Below are 9,316 nucleotides of genomic sequence, written 5' to 3'. Positions count from 1 at the left end.
CTCTGGAGCAGCAACTTGGTTTTTTTTTGTAGATTATTTATTGAATGCTGAAAGACAAGCAATGACTGTGACCTGAGAGAACAGGATGAACAGTCAGTTAGAAAAAATGTCAGAATGTAGATTTACTTATGCAAGTGAGACAAGAAAGTCAAAAGTTGTTTCAATAACTCTTGTGATTGTGATATTTTTTCACATTCACTGACAAACAATTCTTTCGTATTCCTTTAATAATAATATTCTCATTATTATTTATGCAAACTTTACAAAGTCTTAAGAATTTCAAATCTGAAGAAATCCAAAGCAACATCATGAAACAATGATAGAAAGATTACAGTGAGTACAGAGCAGCTCTCAAATCAAAAGCAGCATTGCAGGTGTACAGGTTGAAGAACACTGGTGATGTTCTCACATGCAATTTCAATATGCTTCTTTATCTTTACGCCTTCGTATGTTTTTTTGTCATCTTGCAGTTTGCAGTGCAAAATGTACATCTCTTCAGAGCTTCTATAAAGATTGTCATTTTTATAAACACGTTGTTCTTCTGTACAAATAGCTTTAACTTTGTCAAAAGTGCTCAAGATGAAGGTGTTTCTGTCTTTACCAACTTTGATTCCCCTGTCTTTTATCGGACCACATTCTTTTACATCTTTTACATCTGTTTCGATGATATGCTGGTTTTTGAAGTTTTCAACACGTTTGTTATCACTTTCTTGTGCTGATCTGCTAGAAGAAACGGACGACATTTTTGTGTCTGGTTCGATGATATGCTGGTTTTTGAACTTCTTAACATGTTCGTAATCCACACAGAGCACAGTGACAGAGAACACCACCAGCAAGAAAATGGAGAGCTTCATATTTCTATTTTGAAGACAAAAAAAGAACACTGATAAGAGTATGTAAAGTAGTTGTTTTTTGTTTGTTTATTTGTTTGTTTGTTTCTGAAACATTTTACCATTTGAACATGCTTACACATTAAAACACATTTAATACGACAAACTGGATGAACCCAGTTGGATGAACCAAAACAACAACTAGTAAAGATGTATTACTTTTACCTCTTTCTTCAGTTAGCGGAGTGATTTGTTGTGCAGTGTAGTGTTTGGTGGGAGTCGGCTCTCTGACGCAGGGATCAATGAAGATCTTCAGGGAAGGAAATTCTCTGAAATGTCAGATTAATTGCTATAAGTTAATAAACTAAATGGGTGAATGAACAGCAGCTGCATGTAAGATCAGTTTGAATGAAGATGAATATTTGTTTAAACAGAAATTATGTAAAGTTGACTGTATATGATACATGCAAGTAAAATATAAAAAACAGCAATGTTAGGAAAGTAAACAGTTAACATGCATCTAAAAGCTGACATGTTTTTGGAACAAACGAAGTGAAGCAGCCAAATACTTATGAGCAATTAGGAGGATCAGCCCACCTGCTGCACCTGAACCAGTTGACTAGCACTCTAATGTCCTAGCTTCAGATTTTACTTCCACTGTATCGTTCTGTCTGATTTGTTTCTGCCATGCCTGCCACATCTACAGGAGCTCACAATAGAAACTTCATAATATTTAGGTGTTGAGGTCAGTTGGCCTGTTTACAATGTTAACAACAGCAAATAGAACTTTTTAAAACTTTGTTTTTCTCTACTTGTGTTACGTAAGATTACAAGATAACATATTATATTCATTATAATTAGAATTTAAGTTTAAATAAAGTTTTAATTTCTTTATATTTTTTATTATATTAATAATGAGGTTTGTTTAGCTTTGCACCAAAATATATTGTAGAAATAGGCTTTAAAATGTACTCAGAGTCATTCAAACAAGTACATTTTAGAGATGTTATTTTACGTAAAGAAGTTGAATCAGTTTCTTAGAGTTTACTAGACTAATTTTAACACAAGCACATGTATTTGTACTTAAATGATAAAAATATGTATTTTACCACATCTGCACTCAAGAGAAATTGGACAAACTAACATCTTTTTAAATATAACAATTGTTTTTAATACTCGGATGAAAATGATTTGCAGTTAATCGTGACCTGAAATTATATTACACTCAAGTAAAAGATTATGCAAAGGTAAAGAGACATAAAATCAAAGTTAAAATATAACAAGTCTAAAGACTGACCTGTGTCGAGCTGAGGATCACTCAAAAAGAAAGCCAAGGGACAAAAGTAAAAATGAACCACGATTTCCATGTCAGCCCTTTTTATACTCCACATCTACCTTAGCTATAAATAGATTCAGCGCACATAGCAGCAGCTTAGCACCCACATTTCCTGTCAACTTCGTGTTTTGAGCCCATATATGGCACATATACATCAACATGAAGCGCTACACAAACATGACTGCAAAAAAATAACTTAAAGCAGTTTGTCTGCACGGCCAAATATGTAAAGATATGAGTCACTGTCTGTGCACAGTTTTACACATGTTTGGTTTAATACTTAATAGCAAAAGGTCATGAATTGTTAATTAATGCACCACACATAATAAATATTACATGAAGTTGATTAATAAAAATGTTCCTTGTAATTATGTTACTTTAATTTTACAGGAAATGTGTGCTACCCATTTTTAATTTTTTGTGTGAATGTAGTGGCGTAAAGTTCACGTCTGGTCAGCTGGTCAAAATAGAACATGTTTGCAAAAGTGCTCCGATGTTTTCGGAGATGTCGCTAGCTCAGCGAACAGTCAGTTGACAGAGTGTACTGAGTTCACAGCTTCACATGTTTTTTACATTAACCGGTTAGATTTGTGCGTTCCACATGTTGCATCCGCAGATTCTCATTTTCACCGAACGGTCGTCTCTTTCCGCCTGATCTTGTGTCTCTGTGTTTCTGTAACATAAATAACGAGCCGACATTTTCCTCACAACACCAGCAATCAGCTCGACAGACCCTCAGTTTACCTGCACACATCCTGCTCACCTGTCAGCTGTTTAACACCTGCTCCTTATTCGGGAAAACTTGCCCACGTTACCTGGTGATAGTCACAGTTTAACGTGGGCAGCTGCAGCTCGATATAACGCAATGTCGGCGCATTATTCTGCACAAGTTAAGTAAATGTAGTTTTTTTTCTGGAGCTCAGGGCTGCTGTAGCCTGTGTTTCCGTCACAGTGACTGACCTGGGATAAAGACGACAAACGGGATTTAAACGGAAGGCGATGGACACCTAGAAAACTACAGAGCACTTTATCAGCGGCTGACATCCAGTCACCGGCACACAGCTTTAAATCCTGAGTTTTAGCTCTCAGTGGTTAAACACTGGACTTAATTCACTCAGGGTCTGTCTGTCGGTTCTGGCAGTCCTGACCCCCAGGGCCACATGAAATAAATAAATACATCATGAAATAATTAATTAAATGTGTCAATAATTAATTAATTGAATTTGTCATAAATATGTATTTAATTAATGTTAGTTAAGTAATGACACATTTAATTAATTATTGACACATTTATTAATTATTTAACGGTGTATTTAATTAATTCATTTTGGCAGTCCTGGCATTCCATACAAAATGCACGCAATGTTTTTTTCTGAATAAAACAGTGTTGTTTACAGCGGGAAGAAACTGTAAAAACTGCATTTTCTAAGGACAGTGCAAGCAAACACTCTCCACTTGCGAACAACCCCCCCCCCCCCAAAAAAAAAAACAAAAACAAAACACCCCCTCCCTTCCCTATTGGTGTTAAAGCATACTTTGTCAAACAATCAAAAATTATATGGCAACATGTGGCATTTGGTTGTTTAGGAAGAGACGGACACATTTAAGAGTTTTGTGACATTTAGCGTGTTTGGAGTCTATAGTTAGTGTGCAGTTAGTGTTTAGTGTAGTCGTTGTTTTGTTTTGTTTTGTTTACACTGCAGTCTACCAAAGGCAGACTGCAGTGTAAATGCTAGAGGTGTGTTTGGCAAGAATCTGGCGATACAATATGTATCACAATACAGAGGAGACGATACGATATATTGCGATACTAAAAGCCAGATATTTGTGTTTGTGTTAATTGTAGGAAAACTCACAGTAAACAGTCTAAACTCTTAAATGTTTGACATGAGCTATCTCAACTAAAATAGAGGGATACAGTTCACTAGAGGAAACAAGTTATTTGGATGTGTTACCACTTTGCCAAGGTCTGCAAGAAGACCCAAAGTGTCCCCCTTAAGCTGTGCATACACTGTGTGATTTTTTTCAGTCATGTTATTCACCTCCTGCTCAACCCTGTACGATTGAATCACAGGGGTGAGAAGTTTGTAGGTCACGATGCAGGGTCTCACAATATGCGGCCCGATGCTCTGATGCGACCTGAGTGCTCACACTGTGCGTCCATAACGTGAAGGCTATAACACAAAATCTGTCTCTCTCTCTCTATCTTTCACACACACACACACACACACACACACACACACACACACACACACACACCACCATCAACTTTGCAAACCTGCTAATGAAAAACATTGACCAGGCAGCTGCATTTGTTGTGATAATTTTGTGAGGCCACATTGAAAAGGCTTGGATGAGCTTCCCAACATTCTACAAGTTGGGCCTCCATCGCTTGTGTCCAGATCACACACTGCACTGCCATGCTACTTCGTCTTTTTCATTTCCATTTCTGTGTTTGTGCGTGTGCAGTGTGACAGGTTGTGTTAAATCGGCTCGTGGCACTGCTTCAACAGTGCGATACCCTCACGAGGGGCGACCAGAATTTCTAACAGGTTTGAAATTCTGGCTGCAACCATATGATTGCTGGTCGTGAGGTGTTAATTGCTTCTTGTTACCCCATGTGTACCACACGATGCACAACACACGATTAAGGTGAAACTTGGGCCGATCCCCAAAACGGTTGCACAACTGAAAATTCATCTTAAATTCTGCCAAAAATCCCACAGTGTATGACCAGCTTTAGATCAGAGGGAATTTGTTATTACTGCGAACTGAGAGGATCCCAACCACAAAAAAGCCATTTTCTTCTAGAAAGAAAGCTTTATGGGCAGACGAGACTATGACTGAGCTGTATGGCCACAATGACAACAGTATGTTTGGTGCATCAAAGGTGATCCTTTGAAGTCTGAGAACACTGCACCAGATGTTAAGCATGGTGGTGGTAGGATCATGCTCCGGGGCTGATTTGGTGCCAGTGGTACTGATCAACTGCACAAAATGGATGGAATAATGAAGAAGGAGGACTACTAAAGTGAGTTTACAATCCAACATTGAAACTGATCTTCAGAGATAGAAAACTTCTATATTCAGTGTTACTCCAAATCCTCATTCTCAGCTTATTAGTAAAAGAAAACAAATTTCATTATAAAATATGTTCTGATGACATTCAGTTGGATCTGATTTACACATCAGAGGCTTGGTCAAGTAAATGAACATGAAATATAGAGAAGAAAAAACTGCATGAGAAAATATTCAAAACGTGACTGTGAAGGTGTGCTGTCACACTGTGGCTAGACTGAGGGTTTGTCAACCGTCAGATGACACTGCATCACAGAATTTTTGCTAACCACTTTGTTCTTTTCATGACCACAACTCAACACCTTGCAACCTGGTAATGCACCGTGTGCCAAAACTGTGAACAACTGAATCTGTTCTGAGAGCAGAAGAAACTTCTACGAATGCAATAACTCTAGATGTTATCACACTAACTAGATATGTGATAATGCAATCTTTGTGTAATTTAAAACTCTGAAGTCAAGGTTATAAATGGCTGTTTTTAATTACTTTAGAGTTTACTTATATATTTCACTTTTACAAACTGCTTATCTTGCCTTGTTTGGTGTATTTTTTTTTTTTTTTTTAGCACAGCCACAGCATATATTTGCCTTCACTCCAATAACTTCCCCTTTTCCTCAGCAACAAAATGCCACACTCTGGCATATAATTTTGTGAATGCCTGACATGCTGTATTTTTTCCCAATAGGAAGAGTCATGTTTTATTCCAAAGTTTTTTTTTGTTTGTTTTTGTATCCTTAGATAAAACAGTTTTTATTATTTCTTCCTGCACTCAAGCTGACAGTATTTTGGGAAAAAGCATGGGCTACATTATTTTTCACAACTCTGGTTTTACTTGATCCATCAGCACAATTTAAACACTTTAATGTAGTTTGAAGTCTGCACTTCTTACCCAAATTGAAACAAGAGTCAGTAAATGTTCGAAGTAATCTTAACTTGATCATGTGATTCGGATGCTTCAGCTTGTCTGTAGACTCTAGACGGTAATATGTTCCCCATTTATTACTTCTAACCAACTTCACTGCACTTCACAAATTGTTCACCAGCAAGTGTGAGCACCTCTATGAAAGCATACATTTTGGCAGTTTGCTGGTCTGGAGTATTCAGCTGTGTGTCATAATCACAATGTCATAATCTTCCCAGCAAATTCATGTCAGGGTGAAACTGTGTCAGAAAAAGCTCAAAAATCCAGGAGCTACATCTCAGACTCTACAGGCCTCAGTTAGCATGTTAAATGTTAAAGTCCATGACAGTACAATTAGAAAAGGGTTGAATAAGTGTGGCTTGGTTAGAAGGGTTGCAAGGAGACAGTCTCTTCTCTCTAAAAAGAGCATGACAGCATGGCTGCAAGTTTGGTAGCAAAGTTGCAAAGCATACCAGCACAAACACCTCATACAAGCTGTCAGCACGTGGTGAAGGGGTGATGATTTGAGCTTGTTTTGCAGCTACAGAACCTGGGCCCCTTGCAGTCATTGAGTTTTCCATGAACTCCCCTGTATACCAAGTACTCTATAGTCAAAAATGAGTTTGCGTCACACAGCAGGGCAAAGTTCCCAGAATGACTGAAAAAGACAAGAGTCAAGGTGTTGCAATGGCCCGGTCACAGTCCAGACCTCAACCTGACATTCAGTGCAGGGAACTTAAGATAGCTGTACATAAATAAATGTCACAAACTTCAATGATCTGAAGAAACGATGTAAAGAAGAGTGAGCCAAATGGCCTTGTGAAACACTGATAGTCATACAGAAACAATTTGGTAACGCTACTGCTGCTAAAAGGCGGCTCTACAAATGACTGAATCATGGAGTGTTCTTAGTTTTTCAGAGTATGCTATAGATTCCTATGAAAACACTCTTTTTGACATGACTGTATGTTTGTTTGTTTTCTTGTGACTGTGCTATGAGGATTAAGTTATGATTTTCTTAACAGTGCAGCAGAATTTGAATTAAGACTTTACATGTTGTCCAGTTTCAGGCAAGGGAACTGAAAAGTGTGCTGAGGATAAATGATCAATTAGGCAGAAGTAAATGAACAACAGCTAGAGGCTGGAGGCTCTGACATCACACCTGATGGAGACCCTGGAGAGTTTGTCCTTGCTCACCTTCGGCCCCAGCTGAGCTCACTGCTGAACACCCTCCAGTTCACCTACTACCCCAACATTAGGGTAGATGATGCTCTCATCCACCTCTGACATTAATCCCTCGCCTGGAAAGTGTTTGGAGCTCTATGAGAATTATGTCCTTTGATCTCTCCAATGCTTTCAACACCATTATACCCACAATCCTGAAGGACCAGCTGGATTACACAGGTGTGGACCATCACCACATGGATCCTGGTGAGTCTTACCAACCACCCTCAATACACAAGTGCCCATAATTATGTGTCTGAATGGGAATTTTGCAGTATAGGTACCTCACAGGAAACAGACCTGACTCCATTTCTATTCACAATATGACTTCTCCTACACTTTTGATAAATGACTCCTGCAAAAGTTATCTGATCATTCAGTAATTATTGGTAAATGGGGACCACGGGAAGTACAGAAGACTGACTGAGGACTTTGATGACTGGTGCCAGCAGCTCCACCTCCAGATTAGCACTGGGAAAACCAAGACAAACATTCTCCACCTAAGAAAAGTGAACAGGGAATAAACATTAAGATAGAGGACTCAGAAACAGTGTGTTTATCTGACCAATAAACAGTAGCAGACACATCTCTACATCAACTGTTCAGAGGAGACTGTGTGAATCAGGCTTTATGGCCAAATAGCTAAGAAAACACTACTAAGGAAGAGCAACAAGCAGAAGAGATTTGTTTGGACCAAGAAACACAAGGAATGGACATTAGACCGGTAGACATCCATGCTTTGGTCTGATGTGTCCAAATTTGAGATCTTTGATTCCACCTGCCATGTTTTTGACTGATACAGAGAAGGTGAACTGATGGTCTCTGCATGCATGGTTCCCACCATGAAGCATGGAGGAGGAGGTGTGATGGTGTGGGGGTGCTTTGCTGGTGACACTGTTGTGGATTTATTCAAAACTGAAGTCACACCGAACCAGCATGGCTACCACAGCATCCTGCAGCGACATGCCATCCCAACCGGTTTGCGTTTAGTTGGACCACTGTCTTTTTTTTTTCAACAGGACAATGACCCCAAAGACACGGCCAGGCTGTGTAAGGGGTATCTGACCAAAAAAGAGATTGATGGAGTGCTATGGCAGATGGCCCGGCCTCCACAGTCACCTGACCTAAACCATATTGAGATGGTTTGGGATGAGATGGACCACAGAGTGAAAGCAATAGAGTCAACAAGTGCTCAGCACCTCTGGGAACTCCTTCAAGACTCTTGGAAAACCATTTCATGAAGCTCATGAGAATGCCAAGAGTGTGCAAAGCAATAATCACAACAAAGGGTGGCTGTTTTGAAGAATCTAACATATAACATGTTTTGAGTTATTTTTAACATTTTGGTTTACTACATCATTCCATATATGTGTCATTCATAGTTCTGATACCTTCAGTGAGAATCTACAATGTAAATAGTCACGAAAATGAAGCACAATTTTGTCTTAACCAGGTAACTTTAGGGTTAGCTCTGGGTTTTATGTCCTACAAAGGTGATTTGCTTTTTACTGGGGTATATTGCCATGGTAACGTGTGCTTTAGACCCAATCTGTCCCAGACTGGAGCCATATCTGAATTCTCTTTTTATATTCTGTCTTTACTCTTAAACTTTGCAGCTGACAGAACAAAAACTAAAACCATCAGGAGCAGGTTAAGGTTCAAAGTTGTGGTTTAAAATCAACTCATTTTCACTGATTATTTTATTCACAGCTTGTTTTAAGTGTAATGCAGAGTCTTGCTGGGAAAATACATTTTTGCTTGCTATCCAATTAAAACTACTGAATGAAGCACAGACTGCATCTGGAGACAAACTAAAGTGATTCCATGTCTCTTCTGTTAGTCTGTGAGAGAGTTAGCTTTAACATTTGAATGCGTCCAATCTGACGTTTCAGAGCTCTAATGTGTAGCAACTGCCTTATAAATAATTAACTCAAATTAAACCGTTTA

The 9,316-nt window shown here is 38.7% G+C and overlaps 1 long non-coding RNA gene across 1 annotated transcript; it reads right to left on the bottom strand.

Annotated features, from left to right (window-relative positions):
- Positions 1 to 209: 209 nt before the first annotated feature.
- Positions 210 to 3,134, bottom strand: LOC102081529 (uncharacterized). Its single transcript, XR_268565.4, has 4 exons — positions 2,930 to 3,134; positions 2,128 to 2,839; positions 1,056 to 1,159; positions 210 to 858 (listed from the first exon to the last, which is right to left on the bottom strand). It is a non-coding gene; the product is annotated as an uncharacterized LOC102081529 (long non-coding RNA).
- Positions 3,135 to 9,316: the final 6,182 nt, after the last annotated feature.

The sequence above is a fragment of the Oreochromis niloticus genome, unplaced genomic scaffold (assembly GCF_001858045.2).
Source record: "Oreochromis niloticus isolate F11D_XX unplaced genomic scaffold, O_niloticus_UMD_NMBU tig00000221_pilon, whole genome shotgun sequence".
Taxonomy (NCBI): domain Eukaryota; kingdom Metazoa; phylum Chordata; class Actinopteri; order Cichliformes; family Cichlidae; genus Oreochromis; species Oreochromis niloticus.
Note: the sequence above shows the minus strand (reverse complement) of the source record. Positions and strands in the feature narration are given on the sequence as shown.